Below are 14,983 nucleotides of genomic sequence, written 5' to 3' on the forward strand. Positions count from 1 at the left end.
CCCTGTGGGCCAGATTCACGTAGAATCGCGGCGGCGTAACTTATCCTAGATAAGTTACACCGCCGCAATTTTTCATCGCAAGTGCCTGATTCACCAAGCACTAGCGAAGAAAACTACGCCCGCGGCCTCCGGCGTAAGGCGGGCCAATTTAAATGGGCATGTGCGGCGCATGCTCCGTTTCCGAACTCCCGCCGTGCTTTGCGCACCGTGACGTAATTTTTTTGAACGGCGACGCGCGTAGCGTACTTCCGTATTCCCGGACGGCTTACGCAAACGACGTTGATTTTTAAATTTCGACGCGGGAACGACGGCCATACTTTAGACAGCAATACACTTGCTGACTAAAGTTAAGGCACCAAAAAAAAGTGTAAATTTGCGACGGGAAACTTGACTACGGACGACGTAGCGAACGCGAAAAACCGCTGTGGATCCGCCGTAACTCCTAATTTGCATACCCGACGCTGGTTTACGACGCAAACTCCCCCCAGTGGCGGCCGCGGTACTGCATCCTAAGATCCGACAGTGTAAAACAATTACACCTGTCGGATCTTAGGGATATCTATGCGTAACTGATTCTATGAATCAGTTGCATAGATAGAAACAGAGATACGATGGCGTATCAGGAGAAACGCCGTCGTATCTCATTTATGAATCTGGCCCTTTGTGTACATAGAAAAAGTTCTAGATCTTTGAGTTCAGCTCATGATAAATAGGGGCAAACACAAAAAGTGTTGCGTTTATAATTTTTCTCAGTGTAAGTTTGGACTTGGCTAAAGGGTAATGGCTAATGAAAATATAGCATATACAATTGCGACTCTAGTCATATTGCAATTGAATGTTAGTAAAAATGACCTTTCCTTTTCAATCTGCAGCTACAATGCAATGTAATATGGCTACCTGGAGGTGTTCTGTACAGAACAGAATTTCCTGCTTGTGTGATTGGCTCACTGATTTTCCCAGAAGTCTACACTAAGATACAAGTCAGATTTCATGCATCCCCTGCTACAAAAATGCAATTTTTGGTGAGATACTCCCAATAGGAAATCACGTCTAATGGAATGCAGACTTGCAATTTTCCTCATTAGAACCACTCCCATTAGATACACTTACCACATGGACACAAACACACAGGGATTTCTTCGGAATAACAAAAGATAAGAATCTGCAACAAAGCTTGTCAAAATCCTTGTACTGTACATAGATCACCCAAAGGGGAATGTTTTTTTCAACAAAAGTGGAGTTAAGCCTCGTACACACTCGGTTTTCTCGGCAAGAAACTGCAAAAAAAAATGCTAGCAGAGCTTTCTTGCAGAGTAAATTGAGCGTGTGTACGAGGCTTTGAGGTTTCTCATCAAGAAAACTGCCCAGAATCTACATGAGAAAAATAGAGAGCCTGCTCTATATTTTTTTGTCGTGATTCTCGGCAGTGTTTTCCTTACCTGTCGCCATGGAAACCAGCGCATGCTCGTCGTAGTCGATGACGTCACCGCGCTCGTGCCATTCAAAAGAAGGGCGGTTCTTTTGAATGGCCCGTGTGTACACTTGGCTGGCAAGAGAATCTTGCCAAGAATCTCTTCAGGAAAAACAATGTTTTTTTCCTGACGAGATTCTGGGCCATGTGTACAGGGCTTTACTCTTTAACTTTGTTAAGAATGTATCTTGGGACTGAGACAGGGCAATTCAATTAGTCTCTGCAGACATATTAATAGAGGATCTAAATAAAATAGATTATCAAACAACCTTAGGCCAGCCAAGGAAACAAATTTGTACAATTCCCCCATCCGCACAGACAGTGCTGACAGGGAAATCCCTTCTGTTGAGACATTGTATTCTCGCCCCTCTCCCTCCTGCCGGGAGAAAAAAGTGATTATTGCTTGCGGCTATAGCAGCCACTAGCAATAATCACAAGTAAAATCCAGCAAAATGCTTGTACCCAAGTTGATCAATCAACTTGTTACATTCAGCCTGCCATGCATGGTTCAAATCTTGGCTGGTTCCTGCTGAACTGGCCAAGATTCGAATCGTCTATGGCCATCTTTACTTGAGCAACCACTTAGACTACTTTAAGGCCTCCTTCACACAGCCAGTTAGATGAATTCTCTAGATTCCAATGGCAAAAATCTGTGGATTTCTGCAGCTGAAATAACTGGAGTATGGGAATAGCAGCAGCCACTCTATAAACTAATAACAGACTGCCACCAGCCACCAGGTTCACATGTAGCCGCACACAAATTGGTTACATGCAAACAGTGGCGGCTGCTGTCAGCCTGTATATTGGCTGAGCAGCCTTATATAGGCTGAGCAATAGCTGCTGTTCACATTCCCTGATCATTACAGCCAAAATAAGTCGCTGATTTTTGCTGTTGAAATCCAGAGAATGCAGCTAACTGGCTGTGTGAAGGAGGTCTAAAGCTAAATTCTAGGTATAGCAATTTTTACATAGTTACATTGGTCTATCGTGGACCAATGTAAGAATGTATGTGCACTGCTACCACAGTAATCTCCACTAGCTTCTGAGCTTCCATGCCGAGCAGCTGCCCTGCAGCATTGTGAACATAGGAGACTCCTCGCTCGGCATGGATACCATTTATGGAACACTTCACTTTTTCTGAATATATGCAAAGCACTCACTGATCGGAGGAGGTGGAGATGCAGGGAAGTGACCTCATCTCCACCTCCTCCAATTTAGAGAAGAATTTGCATTCACACAGAACTAATTCTCAATTAATTCAAATTGCGCCCTTGCCGAGCCAGTGGCCTCCTGTGTTCGGTAAGCAGTAGGTCAACCACTTGGCATGGGACCCAAAAGCATTTGGCAATCACTGTAGTGTTGTCTACCACAGCAATTTCCAGCTTCTGCAGGGATCCCACAGGTATGGCACAAACATAGCTACATTACCTTTCAGCTCTAAGTTGAAGAGGATCTCTGCATAGGAACTTGATTTTCTTTCTTAACCACTTGCAGACAGCCCCACAATGTGCCCCACAATGTACTGTGGACAGGATGCCCATACGGGCAAAGGGCCATACTCATACGTTGATGTCGGCTTATGGGTTAAGAGCGTGCGCATGTGCGCCCCCCCACCAGCACCCACTGTGGTAAGAGTCCACCTTTAGTTTATAATAAAGCATTCTCAATTAACCTACTACACTATTGGAGGCCTTTCTTCTCCTTTTCCTTCCTGTTTTTGTGCTCCTTGTTGGAGAGTTTGAGACTAGCAGAGGCTTTAGAGACCCGTGTGAGTGGTGGAAGCAAGCAGCCATAATAGTCACATCTGGAGAGGACGTAGAGGAGAAATGGGAGACAATACTACTCAAGATCTATGAATGCTTTATCAATTACAGTAGAGGTGAGAGTTCTGTGAGACTAATTGTGGATTCACCTTTTGATTCATCACCCTTACTGTAAAAAGCTCCGTAAGGGAGACCCCATGGGAACAATTTCACTCATCTAGACAGTCACCCGCCCCATAGGAGGACCGTTTTCCAATCTGGGACATTTTATAGTGATGCCTTAGGACTACCCATCCACATATTACATTGTTCTTCATCATCAGCAACTTTGATGGACTTTTCATTGTTGATTACTTATCTGTTTATTCACCATCTTATTGCACGTTTATACTTTTATTGGATATTGTTTTAAGTATATTCTCTTTAGTGCAAGATCACTTTATATATAGATTTATCACATATGTGTAAGGTGAACACTGACAGATTTTGCAGCTTCTGAGCACATTTTCACTCACATTTAGATATTCACATTCACTATTTACTCTCAAGTAGCGCGAAAGACTCTCACTCAATTTACCATCAATAAATTAGAATCACTTGCAGAATTGAGCGATAGTAATTTGTGGGGAAATTCATCATAAAACACTAAAAGTAATGAAAGCGACAATTATGCAACTGAGCAAATTTCAGTGTTTTTGATTTGATTACATTATTGAATATTTGTTTTATTATTATTATATTATTATTTGTTATAATTATTTATAGTTATTTATTATATTATAATTAATGATTTTGTGTTTCAAACTTTATCATACCCGGGATGTCTACTAGACTCTAGTTTGGACAGATTTAAGTGAGTTATTTCTAAGAATTACAGTCCTACAATATAAAATGCCAAATTTCCATGCAAAATAATGGTACCGCTTTCAGCATCAAAAATCTGACATAATCATACCGCCAGGGAGGTTAATTGTGCCCATGAAACCTATACCAAAAAAATTACTTAAAGATAAAATCAACGCCCACAAAGCTAGGCAGCCTAGATAGTCTTGCAGAGATGACAGATCCCAAACACATTTAATCAGCAACATTGGCATCAGGGGCTTAATAGCTGCTGTTAATCCTGGATTGATTCATTTTGAGAAATGTCAGCCGGTCAACGGAGTCTGGACAGACACACTTTTTTATCTGTCACAAAACCTCTGGCAGCACTGAATGCCGGTTCGGAAAGCATGCTGGATTCAGGGCAGCCTAGCAGCTCAATTGCATACTGGGGTAAGTTCTGGCCAGTGGTCTAATCTCATGACCCAGTAACCCAGTGGATTGTCTACTGGAAAGCTCTCCATGTCTGTTTTCGCCCCGAGATAATCTTCAACCATATGATGCAGATGCTGTCGATGGGCACCGAGGACTATTTTTTTTTAAATGCATCACTTAGGCGGCCCCCTTCTCCACTGCTCCTCCCTTGACCAAAAGAAGCCACACAAATACTTTTTGTATGAGACTGTAACCTACCAGAGTCTGAAAAGGTGTTATATAAACTTTAAGGTGTTCTCAAGATATTTCACCCTGTGCTCCCTCTGCGAGGGCAGGATGAGTTCCGAGACTTTCCCCCTTCTTGTCAACCAATAATGATCCTTCTCCTTCTGCCACAAATTCTCAGGTCCTTTCACAGAGGCATGAGAAGTAGAGTCCTCGGGGTCTTTGAGGATTACACTATCTGGAACTGCCTCCTTATTTATAGAGGGAATGCTGCGCTATCTGGATGTTAGCATGAGTGCTTTGATGCTAACATCCAGATAGCGCAGCATTTCCTCTATAAATATTGCATTTGCATTGTCATATGGGACGTGATCAGTGCTAGTGGCTCTCCCCTGATAGGAGGTGTTACACATTTACAGATTTTGGGTAGCTCACAAGATTTCTTTATTTTAGATTGGAACTTCCTCCTCCTAGCCATGTACTACTCCCAAGGCTTCTGGGGACTGAAAACCATCTCTTAAAAATTGACGTATGTCATCCTCTGCTTCAATGCTTCCAAAACTGCCAGAATCCTCCTCCTCCCTCTCCTTTGCGTGTTCTGTGGCACAGCAAAAATGCTGTCTGCATGAAGCAGGCCTTGAGAGGAAAGGAAGTCCACCTCTTCCTCCCGCTGCTCTGCCTCAAGTGCCCTGTCCATAATTCCATGCAGAATATTCTCCATCAGGAACACAAGAGGGATAGTGCCACTAATGCATGCATTTTCACAGCTCACCATCCTTGTCGCCTCCTCAAATGGTGACAGTACAGTGCATGCATCCTTTATCAGCAGCCATTGGCGTGGGGAAAAAAAGCCAAGCTCCCCTGAGCCTGTGCTTGTGCCGTACTCACACAGGTACTCATTGATGAAATGGAAAAAATATACTGCGCTTACTCTAAATGAACTAATATAAATGCCGCAACTAAAAAATGTTATACAACATCAAAACACAATATACAAAGAAAAAGCTGTGCTAATGTGCATATTAATAAGATGCACTGACACCAGCGCAAATATTACAAAAATTGAGTGACAAACAGTGATCGCACCGTGAGCTTGGTAAAAAAAAAAACTAATGAACCCTTATGGGTTAATCACAGTCCACCATAAAGTCCATAACAGGTTAAATAATCATGGTCTCCAAAGTGAAAGAAAAATATTCCCAACTCCTGAAGAAAGTGATGATAGAAGCACCTCCACCTTAGTCACACACTGCCTCTTACCGGAACTCTATTATCTCTTATTACAGGAGATCATAGACAGCATGTAATAACGGTATCCTCGCAGCATATCACCAGACTGGGACGGTAAAAGTATTGGATGGCCTCAAGCAGTGTACCGATATATGTTTAAAAATAAAAGAGAGATCCCATAGCATAAGATCCTCAAGGTTTTTAATAGGTTAAAAAAGATGTACGCTTACATCAAGGTAGTTGTCGTGCAGCATATAAAAATCGAGCCGGCCAGCTCCTCGAACGAACAGCCCGTATCTTCCGGGTGTAAACACTTGACGCGGTCAGAACGTCACCTCCCAATGTTTCGTCTCGATGGGGACGTGGTCACGGGATACTACGGGATACTCATTGATGACCCTCTGCTGCATGTGAAGCTGCTACAGCATTGTAGCACAGGCGATTTATTGGCAGGTGGAATTCCCGCTGAATTTCAGCCAACCGAACACTGGCTGTGTATGACCACCTGAAATGGCTACAGACTCTTCTGGCCTGCCTTAGAAGATCTTGCAACCCTGGGTACCTGAAACTCTGCACCACCAAATTAAGAAAATATTTAGAGAGCAAAAAAGTGCGGGACTTTAAATGAGATACCCTAGATAAGTATCTCCATTCCTAATCAATTTAATAACAAAAAGGAGGAGGTTCGGGACTTTGAATGAGGCCCATAAGTGGAACAATGGATCAGTTTGAAAAAGCACGTTTAATTAAAAGAACACAGGTTATACAAATATCTTGGGCAGCAGGCTCCATATAAAGATATAAGTTAACATCAAATATAAAAAATAGCTAAATCACATCATATATGAACGTAATGCATCTAGGATGGCCTATATATTAGAATGGCCCGTTGTTTTGAGGCGTTTTGGCGACTATATCGCCTCATCAGGAGCAATGCATGTATTTTGAAAAAAATATATTATATGTGTATGAGGGCCAGTAAAATGTATTAGAGACTCTACAATTGGGGTAAAATAGAATATTAGAGGGAAGAAAATTAATAAGGATATGGTGGAAGGATATAATCCTGCCTCATACTTACACATTAAAGCACTCAATGTGCTGGTGGCACCATACCGGCGGAAATCACCCTGCATCCCGCCCGGGAGCTTTTTTCAAACTGATCCATTGTTCCACTTATTTGCCTCATTCAAAGTCCCGAACCTCCTTTTTGTTATCAAATTAAGAAAATGTACTGTACAGGTGTCAACGTTCCCTGTCAAAGGGCGGACAGAAGGTTAGTGCCATTATTGCACACCACCATTTCTGCATTCCTGGCTCAAGCTGCAGTGGAATTAATCACTTCTGAGCCTGTCCCTGCAGATCTGAAAGAATCTCTGCTCTGGTGTGGCTCCTGTCCCCTAGACAGACCAGCTGAAGCACTGCATGGCATCTTTTAGCCAGACTTGTTGAATAGCTTCTTAAACGCTTAGGGGGTACTGGTGGCTCATAGAAGAAGGCATTGAGGAGGAGGAGGGGGTGGGGCTGACAAATCTTGCATCATCACCACTTGCTGTATGGAGACGTAGCGGTAAAACAAGCTCCAGCATGGAGCCTTGTCCTGCATCCTTCCTAGTTGAAATGCAGTTACCCAGTGTGCTTTGAACAAAATATATTATATTGGCCCTGATCATGCTTGCTGGACCACATGTCAGCAGTTATGTGGTCCTTGTTTCTAATTGCCTTGCCCAATGATGCCAAAACATTGCCTTCCACATGATGGTACAGGAAGGGCCTTAAGTGCACAGAAATAGAGACTGGGAACCTGCCATTGTGGTACAGCACATTCTGAAAATTCATGGAAGGAAGCAGAATCCACCAGACGGAAAGGCAATTTGTTGTGGCTGGGGAAACATGACTGCCAATTTGTTGTTTATCAGTGTTCTCCCCTCTATGTAGGCTCATGTTACTCCCTTCCTTAAACTCAGAATCAACATCAGAATCAAGTAATGCCCGTGCATAATCAAGAAGCAAGTGGCTAACACTGTGTTCAAATAATTCTTCTGACTGTGGGCTATGGCAGGAGCAGCTGTGGACAAGGAGGCAGAATAGGCTGTTGTGGCAGCTGCAGCAGACAGTGAACTAGTGACAGCTTGGGTGATAGAGGATGAGGATGGTTTAGTTAGCCAGTCCACCACCTCCTCTGCATGCTGTGGCTGAATAGCACAGGCAACATCACTAAACAGAGACAAACTTGCCCTGCTTGAGGACAGACCATGTCCACCTTTGCCTGTGGACACAAATGCTGCTGCCGCCTCCTTGTTATCCATATTTAATATATACTAGGAAATTAGGCGATTGGATGCACTTAAATGAATGAAAATGGGTGTTTGGTGCACCTTAAGTTGAAGACTGTGGCTGACAGAAGTTGATAAACTTTATTAATTATTAAATAAATATAAAAAGGGGGAACACCAGCATCGCAGTAAGAAACACTGCGACTGACAATTTAAAAAAAAAGGGGCAAGCAGGGGACAAATAAATAAAAAAGACGCAGCGACCATGTGTATAGAGCTCTAAATGTAACGTAATGCTGTTAAACACTGCACTACATTCACACTACACTATACTTGCACTACACTATACTCACACTACACTGACGCACTATACTCACACTACACTGACACACTACACTGATACTACACTGACACACTACACTGATACTACACTATACTCACACTACACTGATCCACTATACTCACACTACATTGACACACTACACTGGTACTACACTATACTCATACTACACTACACTGACAGTAAACTGACACTCTACACTCAGAGTCACAATAACACACTAACTAGCTAGTAGCTTACTGAGCCCTGCTCTATCTCTCTTTACAACAACAACACAATGCTAAAGGTTTCTGTGGGAAGGAACCTTTTTTTGTGTGGGGTGGGACTATGAGCACTAAGCCATGATTGGGCAAAGTCATCATGACTTTGTCCAATCAGGGCTCTGACAGTGCTCTGTGCCCTGATTGAGCAAAGCCTTGCACCTAACCAGCGTTCAGGTGCATTGCTTCATCCAATTAGGGCCCTAAAATACACTATGCCGCGTGCAGTGCATTGTGGGGCGCTTGGTAGGCAAATATCCTGCCGAGTGCTCCACAAATTCAGGTATTTGCCAAACGGGCGATGTTCGGGCTGAACTTATGCTCGGTCTGAACTGCTCACCCAAGACTATCCATCCTGGGCAGTCAGAAGTGCTTGCAGTGAAGGAAATATAATTGCTTGGGGCGGGATACTGTCCCTCTTGAAATGTTCCTCAAATTTAATTTGGTTTTCCTGTGCGATCCATCTGATGTCTGTATGGGACCCTTTTGTCTATTGGAGCTCCTTGTTATAATTGCTGATTGAAAAAGTGTAAAATCAGTTAGTGTATTAACAGATGATTTGGGTTGTGATGGAAAAACTGAGTGAACAAATAGTACAGGGCCACCAAATAAACAGGAAAAATGCTGGACATATTTCCTATGAAAAAAAACTTAAAGAAATACTGGTTTTGACCTTTATAAATTGTTGCCTCAGAGGGCGTTTTGTATGATGTTGATGATGAGGTGATTACTTAATGTATTCATGGAAATCCATTATACCATCAAGCTATAATATTGGAAAATCTGCATATATACACAGTAGGTGACAATCTGATGCTCTGTACAAGGTGCTACACTGATGGGTAAGTCTGAGGCAGGTGCTGCACTTGGAATTAAATTATAGACGGAGATGAAGAGGGCTTGGAAACGTAGCTAGGAGCAAGGTGACCCTGAAAACATTGCAACATGAATCCTTCAATAGCAATGCCATATGAAAAATCAATATTTCCTTAACTTGTAGTCCTAAACTGTAACATTTAACTAGATAGGTAACAGACCTTGAGATATACTGTATGAAAATAACCAATTCTGAAAATGATTTATGTTAGAAGCATGAATAAAGATCTATAGCAGATACATAGAACTTGTAGCTAATATGCTTGCTATCAAGCCTTCACTTCTTCCATTCATTGCAAAACCTGAGCAATTTATTAAAGCAGAGAGGTGCCAACTTTCTGTCACCTCCAATAGAGGCAGCTATACCTAGAGAGCCATGCAGAGTCAGAGGAAGGCAGAGTGGTGGCAGCACACTGGCCATGCCTAGTTTCCAGTGATTTTATGTCTATAACTAATTTAAAATGGTGTTCCAGCCTGGGGGAAAAAATATATTGTAGCTGCTGACTTTTAATATATGGACACTTACCTGTCCAGGGAGCCCGCTATATGGGCACCCCAGTCGATCTTTGGATCGGCAGTTGGGTTCTGCTGCCACCATCTCCACTAAGGGAAAACTTTCGGCTTCACAGACAGTTCCCTAGTTGGCTCGATGGTGGAGGAAGGAGGAGGGGGCCGAACTTGCGAGGGACAATGCCACATCACCATCTCCCGGAAGTGGGGACAGGTACCTGTCAAAAGCAGGTACCCGTTCCCCCCTTCCCCTGAAAGGAGGGGAGAAAATAAGCAGAAGTTCCACTTTTTGGTGGAACTCCTCTTTAAGCAGTCCTTTACCTCTTTTCTAACGTTCCTCTTTCTTGCCTCTTCCCTCCTCGCTATAACACTGCAAAAAAAAAATTTGTTTAAAGGTACTTTTTTTTCCTCAAAAGTCCAGGTCTTTAATTCTCACCTAGGCAAGGATGACAAATTGGGACCCCATGCATAAGTAGGATACACCTAGGGCTCATTTACATTTGTGCAGTACAGTAACACACGCATGCATTAACATGCATTAACTGGCTTGTGTAGCAAAGTCCCTGGGCCCCTGGAGCCCAATGGAGACCTCCAGAGTTAAGGACAGCTGACATCCTTCATTGTAGAGTGGGTTACAAGGCATAGTGGGTGCAATGCAAGATGAACAGTTGGGCACCAGACAATTTTTTGAATGCAAAGAGATTTATTGTCTCTTAAACATACCTGTGGGAGAGAGGATTAGGGCCAGGACACAGTTATGTAGATGCAATGTTAATTGGCAGACTCAGAGACTTCTATAGGTAGACGGCTATACAGGTGAAGGCCTCCAGCCGGACACCACTTCTGTATTGGTAGGACTGATGTCTCCTATGGCAACAATGTTGTAGCTGTTACCAACGGTAAAGATATTCAACTTTCTGCAAGACGAACAGTTCTCTTTACCCCACACTCACTCACTGTGGGTCTTCATTCAACGTGCTCCCAGTCTCTCTCACTAGACTTCAGATCTTACACTGTAGCACTCAGTATCTTCTTTAAGTGTCACCCCCATTTCACTGCTGGGTCCCTGGCTTGGCACTCATAGATACTCCTCAAGCTTCACCCTACTCACACGTTAGGTCCCTGGCTTGGCACTCCACAAGCATTGCTTCTGCTGTCCTGTTGGGTCACTGACTTGGCACTTGCTGATGCTTTCCCACTTCTTCACCGTCCCCGGTTGGTGAGAAGTCTGCTCTGGTACATGCCTCAGCTCACTCACTGTGGTCTCCGGTAGCAAGGTGAATGGTCCATTAGTGGCGACAGCTTCCCCTGTACCACCAACCACGTCAGGTTCTCTGGCCGGAAGAACTGTTAATTCTGGTCGGACTACAAGCCCGCAGTCCCAACTTCTGGATAGGCTCTCAGATTACCTAGCAGCCAGATGTCCCTGGGATAGGCCTTAGGTTTCTGGCGTAGCAGTCCGGGACAATGCAACATACGTCCACCCAGACAGCTGTCCAGGTGGCACAGAACCACGATCACCTGACTCCACACAAATAATTAGGCTATCCCAGCAGGCCAAGGGACCCAAGAAAATTCCTGCCCATTGGCTGAGACACCCCATTTATTCCTAATCTGTCCTTGCAATGCCCTTGTCTTATCTAATGCCACCAGATACCCTGCCATCTAGTGACAGAAAAGAGAAGTGTAGTAATTCCAGAATTAGGGTGAAATCAATTGACCTCCTATCAATTGGCCAAGGCAACTATCACTTGGAAAATTTAATAGCAACCCTGCCTAAACATCAGGGTGCTATACTTGCATTAAGGCAGCCTGTTCATTTTGAATGGGCTGCCAGTGCACCCAAACATGTTCAAAATTAAATTACATTTTTTGTAGCATAACACATGGCAATGCACTACAATGCAGGTGCATTGGGGAGCCATTCCAAATGTATAACACAGCATTGTACCATTGATTACATTGATTTTGCCCTTAATATATGCAAGTCTTATGTGTGCTTATATTAACATATACGGTATGTTTTGGGTGCAGGAGAGGGCAGAATGTATACGTTTATTGGGGATTATGTGGCTCCAGTGAAGGGTGTACCGTTATATTGAATGGTAAAATATCAGAAGATGTTTATTGCTCCTTTTAGGGTAGTATAACTTTGTCTGCTTTTATTGTGGATTTGTGATGGAAGTTTACGACATGTACATGCCCTCTGTTCTTTTCACCATTTCTTCTTTTCGGGATCTTTCTCATTCAGTAAATGGGCACAACTTTGTGTTCAATAATTCTAGATTTAGGGTTGTAAAAAAGTGTATTTTTACTTTTGCAGCCAAATTGGGATAACACTTGGTTTATATTTGTTACATGTTCCCATTCAAATCCCATTTAGATACCATAACTTCGAAAAATATATAAAATTGCTGCTTACCTTTTTACTTGCTGAAAAATCTTTTTTACAGTGCCTTGAAAAAGTATTCATACCCCTTGAAATGTTCCACATTTTGTCAAATTCGTAAACCAAAAACGTAAATTGGGATTTTCTGTTAAAGACCAACACAAAGTGGCACATAATTGAGAAATGGAAGGAAAATAATAAATGATTTTAAAAATTTTTTACAAATAAAAACTTGGTCGGAGTCACTGTACTATCCCTGCAAGATTGGTTTAGCAATCTCCTCTGCGGAGCTATTGTGTTTTGACAGGGGTACGCATGAACACTCTGATCAGTGCTCTCTGCCATTGACTGAGAGCACTAATCCAGAGTCAGTCGGATGCTGTTTTTCCAGCTTCCGAACGGAGGGACAGTGCAGCTCTCGTTCTGGCTGGATGTCATATGACGACGCACCCGAATGGCCGCTCCCGTGCGCTTACGGGGGGCATGCAACGTGACGATCGTGGTGTGAGCCATGTTGCTAGGACACAGCGCGACCCCGATCTGTGTAAAGAGCCGCTGATGCAACTCTTTAACCATGTGATCGGCTGTGTCCAATCACAGCCAATCACATGTAAATACAAGAAGTACCAGTAATTGGCTCTCGACTCCACACACTGACAGAGTGTGCGGCAAGGAGAGCCAATCAGCGGCATCTCCTTGCAGGGGAGAACAGGGCATGTAATCAGTGCCCTGATTACAGCAATGCCCCAGATGTGCCACCAATCAATGCCCATGAGTGAAATTAATCAATGCCCATGATTGCCACCAATCAGTGCTCATCAGTGACAAAAATGAGTGCCCATTGCTGGTGCCAGTCAGTGCTGCCTTTTAGTGCCCATCAGTGCCTGCTCTTCAGTGCTGCCTATCAATTCCCATCAGTGCTGCCCATCAGTGCCGCCCATCTGTGCTACCTAATCAGTGCCATTAAAAAAAAAAAAAATGGAGGATCCCCCAGGGTGGGGCTTTTTAGGCAACAGTAGTACAAGTAGTCATGGTAGATACAAAATATATAATAGTTTAATAATAACAGGACGGTATCAAACAACGTTCAGTAAACGTATATAGTACAAAGGTTTAAAAACAACACATTAATGGGGTGTATTGGAAAAAAGGTGAAGAGTCCACAATATAAATACTGGGCCCAACGCGTTTCGGGTTTCCTTCTTCAGGGACCGAAGTATGTGTGGAGTCAGAAAGTGTAACAGACAACTTTTCTAGAAAACAAATAAATGACAATGTGTTGAAAATAATAACATACAGATGAAAAACATTAAACTGGTACAGATAAGCAAAAATCATACCACCCGAGAAGTTTCAACGGCTCAGCACACCCCTTAAAAGGACACCGCAATCGGGGCGCATGGCAAGCCTCAGATGGTAAGGAGAGGAGTGAGGACTGGCATCTAATATCAATCACAGCGTAGCAAGACCTTTGGCCCGAAGTGTCACAGCGTAAAAGTTTATTGATTGTATATATATATATTTTTACCTGTCCAAAATATAAATAAGAGGACAGGATAATATCAACGGTGCCGCAGGCAACAAAAACGAAAAAGAACGCAAAAAAGGATCGCAAAAAAGAAAGCTGAACCAAGATTTTATATATGAGGCTAGAGACATACCTGTAATGACAAAAAGTGGCCAGAGAGGTCAGTAGAGGGATCGGAAGCTAAAAAATAAATGAAAGAAATAAATCCCAGTTTAGAGATGTACAGAGTATAGGAAATGGCATGTAAAGCAATAGTATGGGGGTCAGGGTGGGAAACATGAAGGGACAAAGTACTTACATGGGAAGAAAACACAAGCAGTGTAGAGTGTGTACAGCTGCTGCAGCCATCCAGCAATGTCTGACATTATGGGGCTGCTTGGCTTTTAAATAGGAGAGGGGGAGGAGTAAGGTGGGAGGGGTCTGTAAAGGAGCCTGCGTTGCTATGGGTCAGTGTGGAAAAGGGGGCGTTGCCTCCAAGTGGGGAGAGGGGAGGGACAGGTAAGCCCTGCTCTCATCATGTGGGAGCCCGCACTAATGACGTGCAGGGAGAAAAAAAAAAACACATGGCAAGTGACCAGGAAGATCACCTGACACGGGGGTGGAGAATATGCAGAATAGTTGGTTGCATGTTGGAGAATAAGAAACGTATAATAAAGGGGGCATGACCATTACTAGTACAGGAGGAGAAGGGTATAAAAAGGGTCAGCTAGGGAAAAAGTAGTAAGAAGGATTGGAAATGCAAGATGCAAATAAATGTCAGTGCCATTAAGTGCCGCCTCATCGGTGCCCATAATGCCACCTCCTCAGCGCACATCAGTGAAGGAAGTTCACTGACAGAAACAAAGAAAAACTTTTTTT

The 14,983-nt window shown here is 43.2% G+C and overlaps 1 protein-coding gene and 1 long non-coding RNA gene across 2 annotated transcripts in view; one reads left to right on the forward strand and one right to left on the reverse strand.

The window, feature by feature from the left end:
* The window catches only part of CACNG2 (calcium voltage-gated channel auxiliary subunit gamma 2), a 262,055-nt gene that overhangs the window by 113,862 nt on the left and 133,210 nt on the right, over positions 1 to 14,983 (forward strand). The gene's annotated exons all lie outside the window — the stretch shown is intronic.
* Positions 13,872 to 14,491, reverse strand: LOC120945339. The gene is made up of 3 exons (XR_005750556.1): positions 14,424 to 14,491; positions 14,259 to 14,305; positions 13,872 to 14,125 (listed from the first exon to the last, which is right to left on the reverse strand). It is a non-coding gene; the product is annotated as an uncharacterized LOC120945339 (long non-coding RNA).

The sequence above is a fragment of the Rana temporaria genome, chromosome 7 (assembly GCF_905171775.1).
Source record: "Rana temporaria chromosome 7, aRanTem1.1, whole genome shotgun sequence".
NCBI lineage: Eukaryota > Metazoa > Chordata > Amphibia > Anura > Ranidae > Rana > Rana temporaria.